Source organism: Trachurus japonicus, chromosome 10 (assembly GCF_045865225.1).
Source record: "Trachurus japonicus isolate A0001 chromosome 10, Traja_1.0".
Classification (NCBI taxonomy): Eukaryota; Metazoa; Chordata; class Actinopteri; order Carangiformes; family Carangidae; genus Trachurus; species Trachurus japonicus.
The window spans coordinates 3,371,372-3,398,673 of record NC_140916.1 but is presented as its reverse complement, the minus strand read 5'-3'; the positions used below and the strand labels follow the sequence as shown (position 1 = coordinate 3,398,673).

The 27,302-nt window shown below is 43.5% G+C and overlaps 2 long non-coding RNA genes across 2 annotated transcripts in view; one reads left to right on the top strand and one right to left on the bottom strand.

Moving 5' to 3' along the window:
- LOC146979258 (uncharacterized) overlaps positions 1–27,302 on the bottom strand; it is a 484,408-nt gene that overhangs the window by 334,295 nt on the left and 122,811 nt on the right. The window lies entirely within an intron of this gene.
- Positions 231–10,838, top strand: LOC146979259 (uncharacterized). Its single transcript, XR_015036831.1, has 3 exons — positions 231–302; positions 10,186–10,294; positions 10,761–10,838. It is a non-coding gene; the product is annotated as an uncharacterized LOC146979259 (long non-coding RNA).

Sequence of the window (27,302 nt, the reverse complement as noted above, 5' to 3'; positions counted from 1 at the left end):
CCAATGAAAGCGAGGCAGCATCAGAAAAGGCAAGTTGTGCTTTGTACCTTCACAGTTACTTGCTTTAATATGTTAGAAATGCTTTGGATCCTTCAGGTCTTTATTGTAGTACTGACATTTCTGCAGTAAACATGGCGGTGTCATTACTGATGATTTTTGGAATGAAAGAGTATTGTTTCTGCTTAAAGTAATCTCAGATTTGTTATTGTCATTCTCACACACACACATACAGGAAGCTGCTGGTGGAAGTGATGACCGGATGACGGGTCGGTTCCAATCCTGCAACATCGAAGGATAACTCTGTAAGTTGACTGTACTCTTGTGATGACATGCTTTTACATCCAATCATAAATCTGTTCTATGACAGTGCTCACGAGTCCATACACTGTTGAATGTTGTTAACTACCTGACACAGCGCAGGACTGTGAGGACACAGTGTCCTGCAAGGACAGTCCCCTCCCCCACCTTTCATGTTGATCAGGCAGCAAACTGTGCTGTGTGTCAGATGTTCACCTGACACACCTGAATTATGAGGACACCTTTCTGACAAAGCCCTCATACTTCACAGATTAGGATGCAGAGGTTGGTTATGGATTATATTAAAGATTATGTTAAAGCAGGGGTCTCCAACACGTTGCTCGCGAGCTACCAGTCGCTCACAGCCCCTTTGCCAGTAGCCAAAGGATTAAAGGGATAGTTTGGGTCTTTTGACATGAATCTATGTGGCGTCCCCATCACCAGTTAGGTGCTGTGACAGTGACTTTCCCCGGACTGCGTCCCGTCAGCAGAGTTCCGGTCTGGTTTTGGTGTTGACTAATGCAGTCCGGCTAGGTGGCTGGGGTTATGAAAATAAAGCGTTTTGCTTCTCAAAACAATATGCGTTCAAAAGAGTGATACATTTGCATCACAAAACCGTTGTCCACGAAAAAGTCTGACCTCACAATCGCTTGGTGCTATTTTCTCTCCCTCCGTATCACTGCGCGCTGCCGCCTGTAGATGGCTGTGTGTTTCCATCAGCTGTTTCACTGAGTTTACTGCTCGGATAGTTCACATAAACATATCTGATTATGACACAAGTGATGAAGCCATCCCTTGTTTTAGCACGGAGCCAAATGGAGACCTTAATGTACCTGATGTGATGCTGAACCTCGCCAGATGGAGTTAAAACGGGCAGAGAGAGAGAGGAAGGACAGGGAAGTGAAAAGCTGAAGTTGTTACCTTACATCGCCACAGTCTATGGTTGTGGCATATTACACGTGCATTGCGTCACTTGGTAGCGGATTCCACGGTTGCGTGTAGGGATGCACGATAACATTTTTTTGAAACCGATACCGATAACCGATAACTTTCTGCTTCCGAAGGCCGATACCGATAACCGATAACATACTTGGAAGACTAGTGAGGACCTAACATATATCATGACATCAATACTATAAACAAACCAAAAACAGTTTTGACTCTTTAAATGAAGATATTCTATTAACAAGCCTTTCAAACACAGGGTTTCCCGCAGCGCTTTCCTGTTAAGGCGGCCGCCTTAAAGGGATAGTTCAACATTTTGGCAAATTGGCCCATTGCCATAATCGCTATAGTCATAGCAGTAGGTTCATTACCTTTAATTGTAGGTGTAAGCTATTTTCAGTACGGCGGAGCGCAGCAGCTGGCTGCTCAGAGCTACACTATAAGGCTAAGGGAATTTCTTGGTTTCCCTCATTAAACTCATCAAATTCAACATCCCAAAACTCCACAGCGCTTTTGTAGACAAGTTGTGACCTGCACAACCACCACGCTATGAGATAATGACGGAACGATACGAAACGGAGCCGTTTTCGAGGTAAATACAGGGTAAATACGGAGACTGCTTGCTGAAAAACTGTCCCTGAACGCAACGCGCATCAGCGGTTTTGTATGAATTTACCTCGAAAACGGCTCTGTTTCGTATCGTTCCGTCATTATCTCATAGCGTGGTGGTTGTGCAGGTCACAACTTGTCTACAAAAGCGCTGTGGAGTTTTGGGATTTTGTATTTGATGAGTTTAATGAGGGAAACCAAGAAATTCCCTTAGCCTCCATAGTGTAGCTCTGAGCAGCCTGCTGCTGCGCTCCGCTGTACTAAAAATAGCTTACACCTACAATTAAAGGTAACGAACCTACTGCTATGACTATAGCAATTATGGCAATGGGCCAATTTGCCAAAATGTTGAACTATCCCTTTAACAACAATGAGCTGCTGCCTAAACTAACGTCTTAAAAAAATTAAAAATGTAGCGATATTCGCCGCTGCCGCCGCCCCCCCCCCCCCCCCCCCCCCGTCGGACGAGCGCCTTCATTCATCTCCGCATCCTCTCACACACATACACACACCACAGAGAAGCGCGCATGCATAACAGCAGCGCGCGTGGCGAAACTTAATACGGCGCGCCGAACATTTATTACAGATATTCAGCGAACTGTCTTCTTTATTACCGCCCCACATTAGCGCCGTCATGTTCTGTGTTTACAAACCCAGTACGCACGCTGTGCTGCGTTCACGTGTTGACAGAAGTTCCCTGTTCCCGTTTTGCGAGCCGTTCTTCAGACCTTTTTATGTTCATATTTCTATGGTTTATGTGTAATAAGGGTAATTGGGACAAGTCAAGTCAAGTCGGCAACTACCAAAATGATGACCGAGTTGACGAAATGAGGGACTATTCTGATTTCAGTCAGAAAATTGTTTTTCTGATTATAGGGAGGCCACCTGAACGCAGCATTCACTGCAGGCTGCAGGTCTCATGTAGGAGCAGAGCAGAGCGCTCTGAGTGAGAGCGCTTGGTAAAAAAAAAAAAAAAGGACCCATACCGCAGTGCTGACAAAAAATATATAATAAATCTTATCGGGCCGATAAGTTATGATATCGGATTTATCGAAATGACGTCATAATTTCCTGATATCGGGCCGATAATTATCGGACCGATAACTATCGTGCATCCCTAGTTGCGTGTGTACGGAGTGTTTTTATTACACCACTCGTGTGGACGCGGAGCAAAACTCTGGTTTCAAAAATCCCCGGGCTCGTGTGGACTAGGCCTGAGTGGCAAATCAAATAGCAGTGGACACAGAGAAACCGGGTAAAACATGTAGTATCAAAACAAACTGTCAAACAATCCGTACACTACGTTGTGTGTTTTAATAAATCCTGTAACACACAGTGTGACCGCGGCACCGGCAGAGAGACAGACAGGCTCATTGTTAATATGCAGAGGGACGAGTTTACAGCTGTTACTCGCATCCCGACAGTGACTCCCGACACTTATGGTGTGTTCATTATAAGTCGGAAAAAAAAAACGAGCTCCTCTCAGACCTCGCAATCACTTGGTGCTACTTTCTCTCCCATCGCATCACTGCACGCTGCCACCTGTAGACAGCTGTGCACGTTTCCATCAGCTGTTTCACTGCTGTTTCAATCATATCTGATTATGACACAAGTGATGAAGCCATCCCTTGTTTTAGCACAGAGCTAAAGGGAGAGCTTTATGAACCTCAATAGGCTATGTAATGCTGAACTTCGCCAGATGGAGTTAGAGCTATAGACTGTATAAAAGAGTTTAGAGCAGAAAGAGTGATGGGTGATTGTTGCAGCACAGTCCATGGTGGAAGATCAGACGGACAAACATACACAGACAGACAGCGTGCATCACCTGCACCGGACAGTGCTGCTGGAAAAAAATAAAAGAACAGAGGAGCCTCGCTAGTTCTCTCTCTTTAGCCTGGCGTTTGGCTGCCCTTTGTTTAAAAGAGTTCAACATGTGAAGATCTATAACCGCCATCTGACCACCGGTCAGCTGAGCCAGAGCACAGTGGAAATAATCGTACTGATTGTCTGATAGTCTGTATACATTTGTCGGGCTGATCTTCTATCACGCACTGCGCTGCATTACTGATCATCACCTGGTCACCCTGTCTCTCACAGCTATTGACCCCTTGCACGTGACGTCACGTTCCACTCGCGGTAGCTGCGGACGCCATGATAGACGGCAAAAGAACAGTGAACGTCAATGTAATTGAATGGCCGCGTTATAGTTTTGTGACATACCGTGGTTATAGGGTTTCCCCTCCTTTTCCACTGAGCTGGTTCCAGTGCTGGTTCGGAGCCAGAGCCTGACTAGCACCGGTTCTTTGCTTTTCCACCGCTTAAGAACCGGTTATTGGTCCTTAAAACTGTCCTTGCTGGTCTATTGCTAAGAACCGGGGGCTGGCCACTGGCAGCGGGGTTACATGAGCAACAGGACCAGTGTGAAGATACAGACACATTATCGATGCCATTATAAGTTAGTTTATCTACAGTGTATAGTCGATGTAAACACAGTTGAAGCTAACTAGCTGAGCTACATGCTGTGGCTAACAACAGCTAACGCTAGTATTAAACATAGCACCGTCACAACGTAGTTGCCGCCGGCGGATCGCGGCGATTACAACGAAGACGGTGTAGCGACTTAAGCCAAAAGAGCCGCTGAGAGACTAAGCATGGGCCGGTTGTCAGACGCGCTATCAAAAAGAAACTCACTGAGATTCAGAACTAAAGATCAAAGTGTTTATTAACCCAACAAAATAGGTTAACTCATAATAAAGTGTACAAACTAAGGCAAAGTAATCCAAAAAATAGCGTAACTATAGCGGTCAACAAAAAGTAAGGCAACCCACGCTCACCCCCTCTCTCTCTCTCTCTGAAACAAAGGAAAAGCAACAGGTGAACATAAGTGCTAAACCCCGCCCATAATGACGTGACCCGCTACTGAAATAATAACATAAACTAAATCATATTCAAAATAAACAACACCAAAACAACCCTTAAACTTAACCAACAGAAAACCCAATTCATGGCTCCTACATACCAGCCCCTAATTATTAAGTTATTACACATAATAATTACCCATATTCATATTAATAGGAGACACGAACCAATATGCTATACATTCAAAATTCATAATGCATATTTTTGTCTTCTTTCTTCCTTCTTCCTGTTCTTCTTGTGTCACAAGTCAATAAAGTCAAATGTCTCTTGACTGTCAGAGTCCATCAAAACCACAATTCTGTGGAAAGTCTGTGAGTCAAAAGTTCAAGTCAAACGAGTCAAAGTGTCACTGTGCAGCATCCGCTCCTCATCCAGCTTCAGCTCCCTGTGGTAGGCAGATCCTTGTTATTGGTCGGTTGAGGCAGATGCTCCCCAGACGAGTCCAAGATGAGAAACGTTTCATCACGTGAGTCGCAGCATCAACCTCCTCCGCAGCCTGCAGAGCACTCACCGCTGCCGCCCTCTTGACCTCTGCTGGACTGAGCACAGTGTCTGCATGGGATGCTAAGTCCTTATGAAGCCTCCTCTTCAGGTATGAAGCACACTGATCGACAATTTTCACATGATTTGGCACACTGAGTTCCTGGTTCCTTGACGGTAAAGTAATCTTGTAATCACCATTCACTTTCTTTGACGAGTGTGTGACCAACTCACATACTTCTCTTCTCTTGATTGCTCATCCATGTTGCGTTCAGGAAGATCCATCTTGAACTGTTGCCGAATTTCCTCCAGATTCACAACTGAGACTCCATTTACTGATAATTCTTGTTTTTCACAATCTCCTTTTACGGGTCCATTCACAGTCCAGCCCAGCCTTGTCCTGATTGCATAAGGTCCACCATTTACACTGTGAATGACTTCCTGTGGTTCCAAAGCTTTAGGAACATTCGCTCCAATCAGCAGTTCCACATCTGCATCTATCTCAGGCAGATACACAGATCTCAAATGAGACAATCCATGAAGATCCCTCTCCGTGGGAATGTTCCCCCTGTGGACGGGCATACGCTCCTGTGTGTAAGTCTTTGGCAGTTCACAAAAGTTGTCACTTCCTAAACCAGCAACGTCAAGTCCTGAGACAACATGGCTACTCACAATCTTCTCTTGGCCCATGGTTCTCAAGAGGATGTGTGACCTTTTTCCTGTGAGGCCTAATTTGTGCATCAGTCCCTCTGTGCAAAAGACTGCTGTACTTCCCTGATCCAAGAAAGCATAGGTGGTGATGATCTTGCCTCCTTTCTTGGACCTGACCTGCACAGGAACAATGGGAAGTTTACATTCACTGTCACCAGCCCCGGTGAGCCCACTTGATACCAAGGTGTCATCTACTGCAACCTCTGATTCTTTTTCCTCTTCACAGGAATTATTTTCCTTTTCTTTTGGAGGAATGTGAAGTATGGTTGGATGTTGGAGACCACATTTTGCACAGGAGATCCGTTTTCTGCAATATTTGCTGATGTGTCCAATACACAGACAGCCGAAACAGAGACCATTTTCCCTTAAGAAGCCTATCTTCTCTTTGTGAGTTCTTTTCTCCAACTGAGGGCACAAATCCAAGGCGTGTCCTCCTCCACAGCACAGACATGTCCTCCCTGTTGTCAAGGTTTGTTCCTTTCTTTCAGTTACTGGTTGAGCTTTGTTCACAGGAGACACCGTGGTGGCAAAGCTTGCTCCTTCATGTCCAGAACGATGTTGTGGTCTGACTTTGTTCATGCATTTATTAACTGTCGCTGAGGGCGCATCCTGTATGTTCCCAAACACTGGATCAGTTAAGATTTTCACTTGTCTTTCAATAAAATTGGTGATGTCACTGAACGTGGCTCTCATGTTGCGTTTCTCCTGCAATTCACAGGCTACAGTTCTCCACTTGTCTCGCAATTTATAAGGCAGTTTCCTTATAATAGCAAGCATGTTGGCAGGAAGATCAAGCTCATGCAAATATTCCACTCCTTCCATAGCATTAGAACAGCTTCTGAGGAACAGACTGTAGTCCTGGAGAGCTTGGACATCTTCTGGCTTGATGGGCGGCCATGACAGAGCCTTGTCCATATACGCAGAGGCAATTTTCTGCGCATTTCCAAAGTGCTCACATAACAATGCTTTAGCTCTGACATAGCCCCTTTCTGGGATGAGCTGCTGGCAGCTTCTCACCAGTTCCTTAGGATGGCCACTAGTGTACTGCTCCAGAAAGTAGAGTCTGTCGCTACAGTTGTCAGTGTTTCTCTCCACACCATTCTCAAAAGCTTTCATAAATGCATGATACTTTAATGGATTACCTTCAAAAACTGGAATTTCTCTTTTGGGTAATGATGAGAGGCATTGCTGTTGGACTAAAAGAGTTGTTATTTCATTTTGCTTTCTCATAATTCCCAGAATATTGTTTTGATTATCATCTGTTGACCCAAATCCTGCGTTCCAGGTGTTTCCATATCGAGTGTGTGTCTCATCATTGGTGTTACGTTTCACTGAATGATGTTTGGGTTCATGCAATAACACAGATTCACAGTGAATGAATGAAGGTGCAGTATTTTCTTTAGGCCTTGTTCCTGGATCCAAGCAGTCATGTTTAGTTTCCCTTTGTTTCACAGACATTTGTGGAATAAATGAGTTTGCATCTGCATTAAGAGCTCTTGGTTTAGATTTTTCTTTTTCCAAATAAGAGTTCATTCCATCAGAAACCCTTGACCTGAAGCTCTTTCCACTTATGATGCTCTGAGACCTCAGCACACTTAATTTTGCCATGTTTGCTGCAATGTCTTCATCCATTTTAAGTTGCTCCTTTTTCCTTTTCAGGCGTTCCTCTTGTTCCTCAAGTTCATGTTTGTCCTTTAACCATTTCTGTCTTGCCATTAATGCTGCCAGGTCAGCCTCTGCTATCAGACGTGCAGAAGAAGCAGTAGAAACAGCAGACCCTCTTCCAGTAGCAGAGTTTTTGCTTCCCACGTTTGACACACTGTCACTTGGTTTTATGTCAATTTGCATTTCCTCTGTACTGAGTCTTGGTGCAGGTTGAGTTGGAAGTTGAGGTTCATCCTGTGTTGGACACTGAAACACTTCCTCATTTAATGCAGCAGCTGAATCAGAATGAGATGGATTGAGGATGCCATTTTGTTGTGATTTCTCTGGCTCACTCAGCCACTTAACAACATCCTCCTTAAATGTGTGGCTGTATTTCATGATGCTGGAAAACCATTCATTCTGTCTTTTTTGTTCATCTTCCATGAGCAAAGCAACCAAAGCATCATGTGACATCATGGCATTTTCACACAGTTGTTTTAATTTGTCAAAATGAGATTGAACATGTGAAACATTTTCCTTTGTTTTCATCAGGGCTTTCATTTCTGGTATTAGTGCTTTCATTTTATTCACAGTGATTTTACGTTCATGTTGAAGCTTTTCGATTTTATTTGCCCATGCCTTGGCTGTGAGTTTGCTTTGTCTTTTCCCACACTCCATTTCAACATCAGCATTTATTTCACTCATTTTCCTTGATTTTCCACAAGATATTATTTGTGCACCTGAGACACATCCACAGAACAGAAGCGAAATTCATTCAACAAACATCATCCACATTACGCACAGCAGCGGAGCGACATCAACTTCAGAGACAGAGTGAAGAGTCACATTTACAGCTTGGAGATAATTCGGCATCGGATGCACTGCGCTGAGGAATCCAATCCTCCATTAACCAGGCAATCGTTCCCAATGAACAACAACAGTCAATATGCACGCCGCGATCTTTCCATTGATCCACGGCTTCAATGCGCACATCCACAGGTGGACTTACCTGGCTGTAGTTCGCTTTCGCAGCGGCTCCTTAAACTGTTTCACAGCCAGCGCCTACCTCCGTGCCTTTTCTCCGGTTTCTGTTTATATCGTCCTCTTCCTCTTTTCGTCCTCTTGATTTCGGCTCCGCTGATCCGTCTCTTGATGTTTGTGATTAATGCCTTTTTTGTTGACAAAATGTAGCGACTTAAGCCAAAAGAGCCGCTGAGAGACTAAGCATGGGCCGGTTGTCAGACGCGCTATCAAAAAGAAACTCACTGAGATTCAGAACTAAAGATCAAAGTGTTTATTAACCCAACAAAATAGGTTAACTCATAATAAAGTGTACAAACTAAGGCAAAGTAATCCAAAAAATAGCGTAACTATAGCGGTCAACAAAAAGTAAGGCAACCCACGCTCACCCCCTCTCTCTCTCTCTGAAACAAAGGAAAAGCAACAGGTGAACATAAGTGCTAAACCCCGCCCATAATGACGTGACCCGCTACTGAAATAATAACATAAACTAGATCATATTCAAAATAAACAACACCAAAACAACCCTTAAACTTAACCAACAGAAAACCCAATTCATGGCTCCTACAGACGGCTTCCTGTTTTCTTTTATTTTTCAGCCGGGTTTAATCAGAGAATGATCACTAATTATACAGACGTCGGGTCAGGTCTTCAACACCCACGGGTCGGACCAGGTTTTAATTTCCAGGTCCGTTAACTGTAGTTAGCAGCAGCAAAGACAGCAGCAGCTGCTGTATGGGGAGTGTGGCACTGACTGACGTTAACTCCTTAGCAGTGGAAAAAGCACAGAAAACTGAGATATTCTACGGTGAATAACAAAAAAACAAACAGAATATTGCAACGGATGAGTAGATATTCTATTTTAAATAAGTGATAATGCTGTGAGGTTGTAGTGTGAAGTGATTGAGCCACATTGTTGGACGGCACCCATACACAGTACATTATCACTGAGCACTTTCTGCCGTCCGTCATGGCGTCGCCTCTCGCGTAACGTTCTAATTGTGACGTAGCTGCAAGCGGTCAATAGCTGTGGGTCCAACTTTCACTCTTTTGAACGCATATTGTTTTGAGAAGCAAAACGCTTTATTTCCGTGACCCCAGCCAACTAGCCAACTAATCCTTTAACAGTCGGCTGACGCGAGACATGGACAACCGTCTCACATTGAAACTGCAGTATTTACCAGAAGCACCATAATTTCTTATTGTACATGCCCACGATAATATTGAGTCACTTTTCTTATCGTGACTTTTGGTATTACTGATACCGTTATGTCCCTATTATATTCTAGTTATTTAAAAATCAAGATATATTTGTTGTTCAGTTTTCATAGTTTTTAAGATGTTAAGTTTAACATTACAGACATGTGCTTAATCAATATATTATAGTGTAGTGACATGGTTAAAACTTTATATTCCACATTTCCAATTTTCCTTGTCCTGGTATGGAAATTGTCTATTATACCATTTTAACTGACTTTGTTCATGTCACAATTCAACACTAACACATTTCAGTTATGGATTCTTTTGGTTTAATATAAAGGTTTCTTTTTTCCTGCCTAGGATGGGGAGCACTAGATGATCATGTTTCCTCTGCTGATGAGAGGCTCGAAAAAAAGAGAGACAATGTGGACCCGCCATCGCCCCGCCACAACCCCGCCCCACTGAGGAGGTACTAGAAGAATTCAGCTGTAGTGGGAGAGGACGTTAGAGAGAGAGAGAGATTCCTGAGTGTTGATATCGAGTAGAAAATTTTAGTATTGTGTATTATAGAGGCTTAAATAGGCTACTATTTTCATGAAGAGTGGGAAAGACAGATTTTACGAACGTAAAGAGTTAATGTTACAGTGTAGCTCTCGGCCATTTTCAATTTCCAAAAGTAGCTCTCAGAGGAAAAAAGGTTGGAGACCCCTGGTATAAATTCAACAAATGAGTGAGACTGATAAAAGTAACAAAGTTGTATGCAGCATTTTGTTCATTTTCTGAATTGGTAGGATGTAAATACAGCCCTGGAATATACTGTATAAAGTAAATATGCCGTAGTGTTTTGGTAAATTATACCAAAAATAACATGTCAGAAGTACAGACCTGCAACAACAATGATATTTATTTTTTGCATCAAATATGCTTTTCTGTAGATGAATTGGACCTAGAGCTGGACGAAGGTGAGCAGGATGATGGAGATGACGAAGACGAGGAAGACAGTCAAGCTGAGGGAGATGATGACATCATCGGGGACAATGAAGGCGATGAAGGTGGTAGAGACAGCGAAGGTGGTCCTCACAAAGAAAGGTTTTTTCCTGGTAGTTTGTATGTGTGATTATACAACAAGTATGAATACTTATTTTTATAATTTTAGAAACGTTATGTTACTCATGAAAATAAATCACAAACTTAATCAACCTCCTGTAGAGTGTTCCTTTCAGGTGCCAAACTCAAATTTTAGAACAATTAAATACCCATTTTTTAGTGTATATACAGCCCCGTTTTAGCCCAGTGGCTGTTCCCTTCTGTATGTGCAGGTCAAAGAGACACTAGTTGTGACCGCGGTGAAAATAAAATATGGCCTGGGGCTGAATATTTCGTTGGATGAAACAGAAGATACCTCTATGTTTCTCTCTCTCTCTCTCTCTGACTTTTGGGCTTTTAAATAATCTGGAGTAATCGCAGTGTTTGGCTTTCCCCATCAGCTGTGTTGGCGACATGGTATTGGTTTAGTTTGGGAAAGTCTGTCAGGGACCAAGACTGTGATAAAACATTAACGTCGGCTCAGAGTTCACTCATCTGGGACTAGAAAATCCTTTCTGTTGCTAGGTCGTTACTAAGGGTCGGATTATTTGCTGTAGAGGTGAACTATGTTCCATTACACATAGGAGTCTACTGACGTAACTGATTGTGTTTCAGGTATTAGTCAGACTGAGAAGGGGAGAAAAAGCCAGCACACTCTCTATATCCCTTTGGCGATTCTTTATTGCAGGACAGGCAAGCACAGACATTTCGACCAAAGTCTTTTTCAATGTCTCCCCTTCTCAGTCGGCTGCTGTAGTCGTGCATCTCCTTAAGATTTATCGCTTCTTGCTTCTTCCTGTATTAGTTGTACCCCATGTATTTCCCTGGAAACGGTCAGTGCACTCGCAAAAAACATTCAAATTTGAGAGCAAATTGCCCATCAAAATGAATATATTTTGATGATACATTCTATTTAGTTGGTAATGGTTGTATTTCGCAATATAACCCTCTCGGGTAATATTGCTTAAGTGTGTGTGTGGCTGATGTCCAGTTAAACCAGTGTGGTCCTCACAAACAATGTTTTTTTTCTTGATTTTGTGTGTGTATGTGTGTGAATGGGTAATGTCCAGTTAAACCAGCGTGGTCCTCACAAACAATGTTTTTTTCTTGATTTTGTGTGTGTATGTGTGTGAATGGGTAATGTCCAGTTAAACCAGCGTGGTCCTCACAAACAATGTTTTTTCCTGATTGTGTATGTGTATGGGTAATGTCCAGTTAAACCAGCGTGGTCCTCACAAACAAGGGTTTTGTCCTGATTGTGTGTGTGTATGGGTTATGTCCTAATAAACAAGGGTGGTCCTCATAAATCACCATTGTGCTAGGAAACGCCTCCTCCCGCCCTGTCCTCTCAATCCACCAAAATGTTAGATTTTCGTTTCTCTGGATTCTTACACAGTAGTTTAATTCTAAGTAGACAGGAATTTTTTTTATTTTTTTTAGACCACTTTGATCTTTTAGCCACCTCTCTAGGACAACGGGAAAGCAGGGTCCTCATAAACCACCACTGGGCTGGTATGGGGAAAGTGACCCTGTAAACCCCCCGTACCTGTATAGGTGTGTGTGTGTGTGTGTGTGTGTGTGTGCGTTCTCTGACTTCTATAGTTTGTCCCTCTGTTTATTTTTACGTCCGTGTGGGAGGAAGAGGTTGATAACCCTTAATCATGACGGTGCAATTAGCACAATGAGAAGTGGGGAAGTGTCCCAGCTGACGGGGGGAGGAGGGGGAAGGAGGAGGGGGGTTGGGTGGTGGTGTCCAACTGCTCAGGCTTTATATTAACACTCTATGCTCATACAGTAGCTCCAGTCTCATCAGAGTCCTGTCCTTGTCCCAGTTTACATGCGGCGGGGAAAATCGAGCAGTTGATGGGAACATGTTCTCCTCCTCAACACTAGGGGGCGACTCCTGATCTTGCAAGGCTCAATGAGAGAACCAATCACAGAACAGAACAGCAGCAAGACGATGACGACACACCAAAGCTACTTTGTTGACAGCTTGTCGATCCAACATGGCGGCAGACGCTTTACCTTTTGATGCAGCATTAAAAAATGTATTTTAAAGGGATAGTTCAACATTTTGGCAAATTGGCCCATTGCCATAATCCCTATTAAAGGGTTACCTTTAAAGGGACAACAAGGAGTTTCTCCATCGGCAGAACGAAAAATTCCGCAACAATAAAAAAGTCTCATGTTAATGTGGATGAATCTCCGCTACCCACACTTGTTAATGGCTCCATTTTCGATAAATATATTGTTTTGTCTCTATCGTTATTTTGTCATTATTAGTGGTGGTGGAAATGCTGGTCGAGCCGACCAGCATTTCTTTACTTTCGGTTTTGTGGCGAGTCATGAGAATAACGCCGCCGAATCGTCGTTTATGGTCGGGACTACGATGGTATGTGATCGTCTTCGAACCTCTGACTTTAATTCTTGATGAATGAAAACATGAGTCTGTCTTGCGCCGGTCAAAGAATTCTACGGTGCGCACGGAGGCTCATAAATGTAGTGTGAAAACGCTTCGCTTTTCCAAAACTCCTCATTGCCCCTTTAACCTTCTGCTATGACTATAGGGATTATGGCAATGGGCCAATTTGCCAAAATGTTGAACTATCCCTTTAAGTAGTTTAGACTGCAAGTTTATTCTGAAAAAAGAGCAATGTTTAGCATTTTCTTCCTCATCAGATTTCTGTCGCTCTACATACGTCATCGGGTTGATTGATACGACTGGCTATAAGATACGAAGACGTATTTGACAGACATTCGTAGCGCCCAATAAACAGCTCTGGGGTTTTCGTATCCCACGCCTCAAATACGAAAAAAATGAACATGTGGTTCCCAGACCGCATCTCAATCTACACTGAGATGAGGTCTGGTGTTAGCCAAGCTAGGTGTGAAGCCTGTGCACATGCGCCGTCCAGTCTCAGTCAGATTTAGCCATATGTACATGCAGAATTACATCTTTTGGGTGTTTCAGAAGTTCAGTTACAGGTTACAGGTACATTTCTACCACTTCAATGAGTTTAGAAACATTATTTTAAGATTGAAAAACTACAAAATGGGGCTTTTAATCAGAAACCAGTTGGGCCATAACACCGGAGATATTGGTTACAAGAGGTGGAGGATGATGGATTCTCCACCAGGTAAATGTAAACATCGCCCAACTCGAGCTTCGGCAGGGAACTGGTCATTTTAAACAGCTCGTATACAGCAGCTGGTGTTGAATATGGGTCACAAGTGCCTAAAACTTCAAAGTTGTTTATTATATCTTTCCTTCTTGGCTGCTGACAGATGATCTAAGTCATTACTCGGTTGTTTGTCAATAGAGAGTCCGTTGCGCCGCCATTTTGGAATGTTGTTTTTGACGGCCAGGCCATGTACAATGGAGATCAAATGGAAATGTTGTCTGAGTCACTCTGTGAATGTATTTTTGTCTTGGTGGAAGGACTTGTGACCTTGACACTGTTGGTCGCCGTTTTCTGTTTTTTTACCAACAGTCAGTGTTTGTCTGTTTTCTCTCTCGCCGTCACTTTTTCTGTGGCTCAAATTATTCTTTTTGTGCTGAAATAAAAGTCAGAAAACCATTATGTTTGACTCTTTTGTTGCAGTTTTGTGTAACTCCTTTTGAAGGCTGTGACATGTGACTCTGTCTTTGTTCGGCCCAGACAAATTGGTCCAGAGGTTTCGGTTTGGTTTGGAAATGTATATTTTTTTAAAGAAATACAAATTGAATCCTGACAAATAAAATCCTTTGAGTGTCTGACCTGCTGCTTTCAGACGGTGAGACCACGTATCTGTCTGTGATTCATCAGGTGACACGTCCACAGCTGGACGAGGTGTTGCAGGTTAAACACACACAGTTTAACCTGGTTTCCAGTCAGGTCAGTGAACGCAGCATCTGTTGGTCACTACACAGGAAACAGCTCAGACCAGGTCACAGGAAGTGAAACGGAGAGTTTAGATCTGGTGTCAGCACCTGTGTCTCTGAGCTCAGGTGTGAACGCAGCCGAGACGCTGAGTTCAGGGCACATCCGAGATCCGAACGCTCAGACACATTCAGAGGCGACTGGACCAGATTAGTCCACACTGAAGGACCTCACACTCTGGTTCTGTTATGTTACATTTTACCTTTTCAAATGGACAGAACTTCATTTAATTGTAAAAACTAGGCTATGCACAGTGCATTAAAGGGATAGTAGCATTTTTTTTAAAGTGGGGTTGTATGATCTACAAATAGCCCCTAAGTACTTTAATTGCAGTAGAAGACTCTCTGCACTCCTCCCGTTAGCAACGCCAGCCCATAATAGCCCTGCCCAGAGATTTACAACATACATTGTTGTGAATGGACCCAAAGAAACGGCCTATTTTCGCAGCCTAAAAGAGGTTTCACCTGAAAAAAAATACAAGGTTCCATTGTTTACTATAATATAATTTTTTCCAGCCCTTCAAAGTGCAGGAAAAACACAGTTTTTATTTGGACCTAACCAACTGCTGATCGGCGGGCGCTAACCCTGGGTGGAGGGATATGTGAGTTGGTTAGGTCCATCTGTCCAAATCTCTGGGCAGGGCTATGGGCTGGCATTGCTAACGGGAGGAGTGCAGAGAGTCTTCTACTGCAATTAAAGTACTTAGGGGCTATTTGTAGATCATACAACCCCACTTTAAAAAAAAATGCTACTATCCCTTTAATTTGCTCAACTACTACCATGTCCTCTCTTTTTCTAATACACACATTGACACAAAAATCCGTCTGTTTATTAACATGCAGTGAGTGGAGATTAAATCAGGTGTGAGTGGACACTGAGCGATGATGACCAGGGAACAGAAGGACCAGACGCCCGACCAGACCAACAAACTTTCCGTCGTTCATCCTGAAGTATTGAAAGTGTTTTTCTTCATCAATACTTTGCATGTCCCTCTAACATGATGAAATCCTCATCCTCATCCCTTGCTGCATCTATAGTGGCCTTATACCCGCTCCTCTGCTTCTTTTTTCCTACATAGGCATGAGGCAGGAAGTGTAAACAGTGAGCAAGGATTGTGGGAAACGACAGCGGACATCTATGTTGTCCTCTCCGCTCACCGGACTCTGTGGGGACCTTTAGGTTGAACTCCAGGTGTAAACTAAATAATATTAAACAGAAACCTGCAGAAACAGAAACCTAGAGGAACATCTGGCAAGAAAACCCATCAGAACATCAAGAGACAAATTCTTCATATTCAACATCAGTGAAGTCTGTCCTGCTCCACACGACTCTCTAACTAGGGATGGGTATCGTTTAGGTTTTATCCAGTACCGTGGCCGAAAAGGTCCTTCTGAAACAGTGCCCGAACCGGTGCTTGAAGAATAGAAAACGTACAAACTTTGTCCAAAAATAGTGCCTTTTCATTTTTAAGACATTTTGTGACTTGTTGAGCAGAATATTAATTTAGATAATGTAAATACAACTGAGACGAAGGAAAAAAATAACCAATATGAAAAAAAACAACAACAAACTGTCATAAGTATCATAATAAAAACAGCAGTGTATCAACACCAGCAGCTTGTGTCCATCAGTTTTTTTCCTGCCGATGTTACACAGTAAGACACAAACACAGCTGCAGCGCCACATCCACTCTGGTTGAGCCGGTCGACACCAAAGCATGTGAGCGGAGCAGAGGAATGGACAGGTGGTGGTGCAACGGATCGTTGTTGATCCATGATCTGTTCGGATCGCTCTCCACGGATCAGCTGATCAGTTGATAAAAAAAAGTTGTGCGTGTAGCTACTGTGATAACACTATAGGCAACGCCGCAGCAAATAAACAGGCAATTAGAAAAAAACTCTGCTCATATCGGCAGGTCTGTGTCGCACACAACAAAAACTGACGTGACGACACGTGTAGGTCTAATTTAAACTGAAATGAAGCACCGAAATCTGTGTTGCTTTTCGGTCTGGTTGTTTACGTCAGCACCGGTTCCTTTATGGTAGCGAGTATCGGTTCCCCTTCTTAGATTCTATTGTCCCATCTGCTCGTAAAAACCATGTGATGCGATCAAAAGCTCCAGAACAATGACTAAAAGGAGCTTTCCTAACTTTAAAAAATAAAAGGGAACTTACAAAAATTTACTTGTTGAAACTAAAAGTTAAAGCTCCATACAGTATAAAGGTAGATGTTTGTGTTAAAGCTCCATACAGTATAAAGGTAGATGTTTGTGTTAAAGCTCCATACAGTATGAAGGTAGATCAGCACCGGTTCCTTTATGGTACCGAGTATCGGTTCCCCTCCTTAGCTTCAACGTCATCACAGGTTCAGCCATGATCTCGTCTGTCCTGGTCAAACTTACAGAAACACTGTGGACCTGTGGGGTCGCAGCGTCTTGTTGCCTATAGCAACGTCATTCAGAGCTGTACAGACCTGTTTTTAGAGCACCACTGACGTAAACTGTAAAACCTGGTGATTCTCAGACAAGTTCTGGAGTTTTTATTATTATTTCTGAGGTTATATTTGGAAGTTTCCCTCAGACACCTCAGAAAGTCACAGTTATATCAGGTCTGTATATGTGCAGAGTCATCATGACTCAGAGCAACTCGTGCGTCACAGCCGGCGGCCAAATCATCCAGGGTTTGACAACCGCAATTAAAAGAAGAATTTTCACTTTTTTTTAATCACTGCGGCACAACTTTTTTTTTGCTTGTTTCACTGAACAAAGCAGCTTCAGTCTGAGTAATGAAGGCAGCGACTTGACTTCCAGCTGACTCCACACACACACACACACACACGCACACACACCCATGACCAGACTCGGTGTTCCAGGTCGGTCCGTTAACGAGGCCAAGGTTTCGTTCTCTTGTGGTCGACTCCACGCTGTCCACTCACAGGGATTAAAACCATTAACACAATTTATATCAAACATCCACCATCAGGCCAATCATCCTCTTCATCCCAACTCCTCCTCCTCCTCCTCCTCCTCCTCCTCTTCCTCCTTCATCCCTCCAGCCCTTTCCTTCCTTCCTTCCTTCCTTCCTCCGTCCACTGATAATCTAATTGAGGCCGTGGCTGTGGGCTGCAGATCGGATCGTTACGGCTCGGATGCTCCGGCGCAGCGAAATCAGAGCTTCATTAGAATAAGATGGATTGACGTTCCGGGGTAGAAAAAAATAAAATAAAGAATTAGAGAATTAAAAAAGAAAAAAAAAAGGAGGAGGAGGAGGAGGAGGAAGTAGCCGTGGGGGGTGGGAGTTGGTGGTTTGTGTGGAACAAATCAGCTCTGATTGGGTGGAAGGTCAGTGAACTGTTGGAGAGTTTAGCCAACAGTCGTCCGCTCTTCAATCTGTCCAACTGGAACAGACAGGCCGTCATGTTGTGGTTGGAGGGGGAAGGAGGGATGGATGGAGCCTGGGTGGGGGAGGGGGGTGGGTGTGGGATGGGGTGGGGGGGTCGAGCATGAAATGAACCAAATGAACTTAAGAGATCTGAGAGCCTCTCATTAAAATTAAAGCACTCATTAAAGCTAATTGCCAATTTAAGGAATCTGGAGAATCTATCCGGCTCGCTACCCGCTCATGATCTCGCCGCCTGTCAATCAGAAAGACCCCGCCCCCCCCCATCAACCCCCCCATCGCTAAACTAACTAAATCACTGGACCGGAGCCTGATCTCAGTCACAGCACTCATCATCACTCACCTTCATCGTCTTCTTCCTCCTCAGGCTGAAGTTGAGGGACGCTTCTTTAAATTTAGCTTTTCAAAGACGCTGCTACCAGCTCAATGGGACCGTTAGCAGGAAGTAGAGTATGGAGGACAGATGTTCACCCAGATGTCAGAAATAGTAAAGGAAACAATGACATCATCAGGTATTTTCCCTCAAGTTCTGCCTTTAGAGAAAAGTTCAAATTTCCATCTATTGTCCCATCTGCTCGTAAAAACCATGTGATGCGATCAAAAGCTCCAGAACAACGACTAAAAGGTTAAAAAAAATTAACTTGTTGAAACCAAAAGCTCCATACAGTACAAATGTAGATGTTTGTGTTAAAGCTCCATACAGTATAAAGGTAGATGTCCATGTGTCGTGTGATTATAAAGCAGCTCTAGGTTCTATATTAATACTGTGAAAGTATCAAAGCCTCAGTCCACAGTGAAATAAATGCACACAGCCTGTATTCAGAAACTGAGCCTTAAAACCAGCCGTCAGGACTTCCTGTCACTTTGTGATGTCACAACTAAGCCCCGCCCCCTCACCACCTGGACCCACCATCCAACAACTTGCAGGATTTAGTTTCTTTTCTGTGAGTTATCAGTCAGGTGGAGAATTATTCACCAAATTCATGAATTCATATCAGATTTTGTCACATTACAATAATTCCTAATAATCTAATTAATTACTCATTAAACAGGATGTGGCCGACGTAGCCAGAAGCAGAGAGAGGGATCAAGGGATGGATGGATTAACCAATTAAAAAACTAAATATTATTAATTAATTGAAGGTTCGCATGATAAATTTCATATCAGGTCAGAGGTCAGAGAGGAGGAGTCGTTCCAGGAAAAAAAAAACAGGAGGGGGTTGATTGTTTTTTTGGGGGGTTTTTTGTGAAAAGGTGAAATCACCTTTTAGTTTACACAAAGTTTTGACACGATGACTTCGTCTTCCTTATCTGACCTGCCACAAGTTGACAAGAGGAGGAGAAGCAAGAGGAGGAGGAAGGGGAAGAAAACCAGGGAAAAGAGCAGGAGGAAGAGGAGCAGGAAGAGATGGAGGAGAAGGAAGAGCAGGAAGAAGAGGAAGAGGAGGAGGAAGAGGAAAATGAGGAGAAAAAGGAGCAAGAAGAGGAAGGGGATGAAGAGGAAGAGGAAAAGGAGAAGGAGGAAGAGGAAGAAAAGAAGAAGGGGACGAAAAGAAAAGAAGAGGAAGAGGAGAGAGCCGAGCAGGAAGAGATGGAGGAGAAAGAAGAGGAAGGGGATAAAGTGGAGGAGGAAGAAGAGGGAGACGAAGGGTGATGTGTGTGTGTGTGTGTCGGGGGCAGAGAGTCATTAATTTCAGCAGCGATCCTCCAGGCAAACTATCTGCACAGAACACACACGTATACACGTATACACACACACACACACACACACACACACACACACACAGGTGAACCTGAGGCAGAATATCAACAGTGTGTGAAGCGGCGGCGGTGAAGGTGAAACACACAAACACTTTGGATCAGTTTGACGCCGGCGGCTGCTGGTGAACAAACTGGAGCTGATGTCAGCGAGGTCGACCTGCAGGAACAAACCACCACCACCACCACCACGCCTCCTCCTCTTCTCTTCCTCTTCCTCCTCATCGATCCTCCTCCTCCATCGACGGCCGGTGGCTGGCTGCAGGGTAAATTCATACAAAACCGCTGATGCACGTTGCCTTCAGGGACAGTCTCTGCATTTCCCTCTAAAACAACTCTGTCTGGTAACGTTGTGTTATTATCTCATAGCGTGGTGAATGTGCAGGTCACAACTTGTCCACCAGAGCGTTGTGGAGTTGTTGGATTGTGTATTTGATGAGTTTGATGAGGGAAACCAAGAAATCCCATGAGCCTCCGTAGCGTAGCTCTGAGCAGCTCACGGCTCTGCTCCGCCGTTCTAAAAATAGCTTGCAGCGACAATTAAAGGTAACGAACCTACTGCTATGACTATAGGGATTATGGCAATGGGCCAATTTGCCAAAATGTTGAACTATCCCTTTACAGGAAACCTATTCTGCTCATTTCGGGGGCTTTTAATATGATACTGGACCCCAGTGGAACACTATTGAAAGTTTCAATCAATGAAAAACCTCATAATTTTCGCATACAAGCTTGTCTGTGTGACTCCTCCATTCTGCCTCTTTCTTGGTTCCCTGGCCTACCTCATATGACACTTCCACGTCTTCTAGAACAAGTATCCAACATTTTAAACATATTTCTAAGTCTGGAAACCTATAAAAGCAGAATAGATCCCCTTTAACTTTGTGTCAGTGAAGGTTATATAGCTCAGCGACTCAACAACAGGCTGAATTTCAGCCGCGGTGACATTTGAGTCGTGATGATGATGCAGTTTGTTTACCGTCTCACATTAGATTAAAACTTCTGCTGATTGTATTCAGGCTTCAAACATCATCAAGTGTTTCTCATTAGTGAAGACGACGCTGCTGAATAAAACCCGTCAATGTCATTAACTGATGTTTGTCACAGTTTGATTTCTGCAGAAATGAAATACAGAAGCAAAGAGCAGAGCGGTCTGGTTGTCTTTTCACTCAGAGAGCCACGGCGGTGTCAACTCACAGGTCCAACAAGTGTCCAACAGAGAAGATGTCTGTGTTTGGACTGAGTCATACTTTGCAGTGACACATGCGATGAGGCGATGGACGCTTCATCGCATCGCGCTTATCGCCTGAAACGTGTCGCCCGAAGCGACATCGTGTGTTATTGCGTCATTTACATTGATTTTCAATGGAAGCATGTGGCGTTCATCGCCTCCATCGCGTTTGGTGTGAACGCACGGTTAGCTTCAACCTGCACATTGAGCAGGTTAATGGAAACACACAGACACGGCAGAGCTACACTGTAAAAACTCAACTTCATCTTTCCAAGAATATTTGTCTTATTTCTTGTCAAAATGTCTCAATTTTAGTCAAAACTAATCTCTTTCCACTTAAAATAAGATTCATTACCTAAAAATTTACTTGTTTTTAGATCATTTTCACTTGTTTCAAACACATTTTCAATTGAAATAAGTAGAAAAATCTGTCAGTGAAGTTTTTTGTGCTTGTAATAAGAAAGAAAAACTTGCTTCACTATCAGATTTTTCTACTTATTTCAATTGAAAATATGCTTGAAGGAAGTAAAAAGTGACTAAAAACAAGCTACTTTTCATGTGATGAGTCTTATTTTAAGTATAATGAGATTTGTTTTGACTATAAATGACATTTTAACTAGAAATAAGACAAATATTATTGGTAAGATTTTGAGTTTTTGCAGTGTAACTCACAGTAACTGTGTACTGTGTACTGTGTACTGTGACACATAACACCCCCTCCTTCCTCTACTCACTCTAACCTCCACAGTGAGTATGCACAGTCAACATCAGTACATGGTGTGAACTCAGTGTGTGTGTGTGTGTGTGTGTGTAACATATGTAAGTAGGGCACAGTTTGGTCTTTAGTCTTGTTTACTGTGACACGTTCTCCTTCCACGCTGTTAAAGATGGCTGCTGCCTCCAGTCTCCATAGAGAGCTTCTTTATTGGAGCTGCTGTGCTCCAGTATTAACGGCGCTCTGGGAAACAACTCAGCAAAAACCTCGTTGTGCACCTGCACACACACTCATACACACACACACACACACACACACACACACACACACACACACACACACACACACACACACACACACAGGCCCCGCAGGCCTAATAGGCTTGCAGCAATATTAACATGTATGTTTTGGGATCTTAATTACTCGTCGAGCGTTGCGGAGAGAAGGTACGATTTATAACGAGCTCCCGGCAGCTCCGCTCACCTTGGTGAGCTTTCACTAAATTGGATGATTACTCACTCGGGCAGGTAAACATGACAAGCGATAATTGGTGCTTGCAGATTTTACTTATTAGTATGATGTATCGATCCGTCTGGTCCACGCGGCGCACACACACCGGGCCGCCGCGGAAATCTATAACGGCTGTTTCCTGTTTGTCGTCTGTGGCGAAAGGTCAGAAAGAGGGAAAGAGAGCGAGTTGGGTTTGTTTGTTCACCTCGCTGCACATTAAAGGGAAATGGTTAATACACAGAAGCAGCAGCGTTTATCCCCACTCACAGATGTGTCAAACGATGGCGACAACTTTGACAACACAAACGGTGGAGACCTCCTCGCTCACAACACAAAACAACACAACACAACACAACACAACACAACACAACGCTTTTGTTTCTTGATTCTTCTGATGAATCTGATTTTACAGGAAACTCTCTGCACCTGTGTTTCTCTGGCTGCAGGCCAGGCAGTAGCACTAACGACGCCTTTGTTGCAGTGATTAACCACAATGCATTGCAGCACTTAGCAACTTTATTGATCACACCTGTGGCTGACGCGTCAAAAGGTGTCACACCTGCAGCTGGCAAACCACTGAACCACACACACACACACACAACATTAAGCACATCAACACACACTTTGATATTTGTTGACACTAATTCATCAGTTTTTCATTAACGTCTTTTTTTCACTCTCAGGGCTTCCGTACAGTGTTCCTTAGTGGTGAAACTGTCAACAGGTCAAACCTGAGATTGAATCATTTCTTTAGGTCGTGTTCACACGTAGCCAGGTATTTATCAAAAATATCTATATTTTCAATAAAACCATTGTACACCTAGATCTTCATCTACCTGATCCTGGATAAATACACCATCATGACCAGGTAACAGGAAGCAAAGAGCCAGTCCAGCCAATCAGAATCTAGGAGAAAAAAAACATCATGATGTCACTGTGGATGTTGAAGATCTCACAGTAAACAAATAAATAAAAACACCCGACATCAGTGCATTTTGTGCCACATATGGTGACGTTCAAGAAACTTAAAGGGAAACTATGCATGCCCGGTCGCTTTTTTGCAAATTTTTACTGTTGCAAAAACCCACTAACACTGCAATCCATGGCACAATGTCTATCGAGGTGGGTTATGTTAAAAAGAGGTTATGGATTACAGCGTGTGCTTGTGGGATAGTGCCGTAAAACATAATATGTTTCTGGCCAGACAAGAGCTGGGACACCGGGTCGGAGGCTCTGATCTTACAAGGTTGGTTTGCAGCCAAGAGACACTAGGTGGAAGGCAGAGAGCCTCCATTCTCCCTGGAACTAGTTACAAGTCATTGATTTAACCAGCACTAGTACTCTGGAGATGCTTCATTAAAGGGATAGTTCAACATTTTGGCAAATTGGCCCATTGCCATAATCGCTATAGTCATAGCAGTAGGTTCATTACCTTTAATTGTAGGTGTAAGCTATTTTCAGTACGGCGGAGTGCAGCAGCTGGCTGCTCAGAGCTACGCTATGGAGGCTAACGGAATTTCTTGGTTTCCCTCATTAAACTCATCAAATTCAACATCCCAAAACTCCACAGCGCTTTTGTAGACAAGTTGTGAGCTGCACAACCACCACGCTATGAGATAATGACGGAACGATACGAAACGGAGCCGTTTTCGAGGTAAATACATACAAAACCGCTGATGCGCGTTGCGTTCAGGGACAGTTTTTCAGCAAGCAGTCTCCGTATTTACCCTGTATTTACCTCGAAAACGGCTCCGTTTCGTATCGTTCCGTCATTATCTCATAGCGTGGTGATTGTGCAGGTCACAACTTGTCTACAAAAGCGCTGTGGAGTTTTGGGATGTTGAATTTGATGAGTTTAATGAGGGAAACCAAGAAATTCCCTTAGCCTCCATAGCGTAGCTCTGAGCAGCCAGCTGCTGCGCTCCGCCGTACTGAAAATGGCTTACACCTACAATTAAAGGTAATGAACCTACTGCTATGACTATAGCGATTATGGCAATGGGCCAATTTGCCAAAATGTTGAACTATCCCTTTAAGGTAAACATCCTGTATACTGTAGTTCCCGTTTAAACTCTATTTGTTTCCCAAATCTACACTTTGGCCGTATAGTAGTAGTAGTATAGTAGTTGTCAGAAATAATCGTTTTCAGAGTTTTTGTGTTGACAAGAGACAAAAACACACGGGAAGAGTTTTTCTTTCTTTTTTCGTTTTATTGAAGGTTTTACAGATGAGGCATATACAGTTAATTTAGAAGAAGGAAACAAAAATACCCCCCAAAAAAGTAGAAATGGAATCCTTATTCAACTTAGAATTTATTCAAAGAACTTTCAACGCCTTCATTCATCATCCCCAAAACATTATCAATCTCACGAAAATAGTTTTTTCAGTTCATCAGTTTTTTCAGATACATGTGTCAGAAAATCAACACATAGCTACTTTGATTTTTGTTGATATTAAATCATCAGTTTTTCCTGAACATTTCTCCTTTTTTTTGCCGCTTCAGGGCTTCTGTAGATTGTTCCTTACTTCTACTGTGGTGAAACTGTCAACAAGTCAAAACCTGAGATTGAAACATCTCTTCAGTTTTTCTAATATCATGTTAGCTTGTGTTAGCTCCCATCAGCTGATCCACATCTGAACTTCCTGTGCAGGTCTTTCCTCAGAGGGTGGAGGTGGGGGGGGGGGGGTGCAGGTTAATTCTCTCTGTGATGGATGGGACTTCCTGCTCTTTGTTTTGACAGGTAGACGGATCTTCCCGCTGCTGCCACCTGATCACCGCAGCAAACCATCAGAGAGCAGGAGGGAGCTCCTCAGGTTTTTCCTTCCTCCTCCTCCCTCCGCTCCTCTCGCGCTGAGAGATGAATGAAGGGGAAGAAAGGAGCCGGTGCTGAGAGCTGGGACCGGTGGCAGCTTCGATTAAATGTTAAATGATGAAGAGGTGGAGGTGGTGGTGGTGGCGGTGGGGGGCTCAAGCAGCAAGGATGGCTCACCTGTCACGGCCCCCGTCGCCCCCGCAGTCCAGCCCAGCAGACAGCAGCATGCGGCGCCGGCGGACAGGCTGATTCATGACCCCGCTGGCAGGAGGCTCTCAAAACAATTTAAGGATAAAGTATTGTCATTTTTAAAGCTCCTGTCGCTCTGCTCGGCCCGTTTAACGCCTGACACCACACTCCCCCCCAACCCCTCCCCCCGCCCCCCTTCGCCTCGGCTCCTGCTCTCTGCTCTGCTCTGCTCGTCTTCTGTAGTTAAGGACTGTACTCGGTGGCTGCAGCAGTTCTTTGTTGACCAGGGTGTTTTGTCACAGTGTAGAATAGTAAAGTGGCGCTCTGACCCCCCCCACCTCCCCCCCTGAGCTCTGGCTGTTTGTCTTCACAGACGTTTACAGGCTTCGTTAGCAGAGCGGAAAAAGGAAAAGTGTTGTTGGAGGAAACCATTTGTGACCGATGCACGTTTTTTTTTTTTCCCCCTCCCGACATGTTCCTGAGAACAAATATGACACAGTTTATAGTGAATTTATTTATAACCTGTGCAGAAAATATGACTTTAATCCACCAGAGATCACTTTAAATGACTTAATATGCACACAATGACAGGAGTGGTTCCTCTGAGGAGCAGGAACAGAGCAGTTTTGGCTGTGGAGCTTGTTGCTATAGGAACATTATTAAGAAATGTAATGTTTTATCATCATCAGGTTTGGTTCAGACATTTTTGATCCCCAGAGGATGAACCACACCGACGCAATCTTCTTCCGATGTCCATGTTCCTATCAGACCTTCTAACTTGTCATTTAGCGCCATCATCAGGTTAGCATTTGATATTCTGCATAGACAGAAAGGTCAATCTTTACACTCTCCCTACATTGGTCCAGACATTTATGATCCTCAGAGGATGAACCATATTAACTCTGACATACTACAACTACCTGATAAAATCTACCTAATGTCAATCAAATCAAATCAACTATCTTCATGTTCCCTTCAGAATGAACTCTGGTGACCTTTTGACTTTTCACATAGCGCCATCATCACGTCAACAGTTGAACTTTTCCATAAACAGGAACATTAATCTCCACTTCAGACATCTGTGATCCCCAGAGGTTGAACCCTACTGACTTTGACTTTTACAACTATTGGTCGAAAACTACTTTATATCTTCATGTTCCCTTGAGAATTAACTCTGGTGACCTTTTGACTTTTCATTTAGCGCCATCATCAGGTCAACAGTTGAACTTCTGCATAAACAGGAACATTAATCTCCACTACACTGGTTCAGACATTGTTGATTCCCAGAGGATGAACCCGACTGACTCTTTCGTCTTTTCCCGTTTCAAGCGGAAATTTCTATTTCAGACATTCATGCAGAACTTTTCCTTCGCTGACCTTCCACCCATCATCAGGTCAACATTTGAATTTTTTCGCAGTGCTTTTGGTTTCCATGACCTGCAGAACTAATGACATTCCCATCAGCCTCAGCTGCACTCTGGCCCAGAACACACGCCAATTTAAATGTTAGGAACTGGCCAGATGTCAGTTACATTTGGTGGAAAGTTGGGCCCTCGGCCAAGGAACAAGTGATTAATGTTTGGTGCGGATCCAGGAATCATGTCTAATTTCAAGGAGGCATTTTCACTGATTCACTATCTGGCAAATGCACACGGCACGTCTGCATGACTGTTTATGTTTCCACGGAGGTCCAGGTCCACATTAAACTGTTTGTTTTTGGTTCTTGTTTGTTAAAAGTAAATGAATTTAGAGGGCTGTGGAGCCATGGGATGGGAATATGTATAAACCAACTGTTCATTTTATTCTGCATGAAGTTATTATCCAGCGGGCTGTGACTGGTTCATAGTCTGTAGCGTT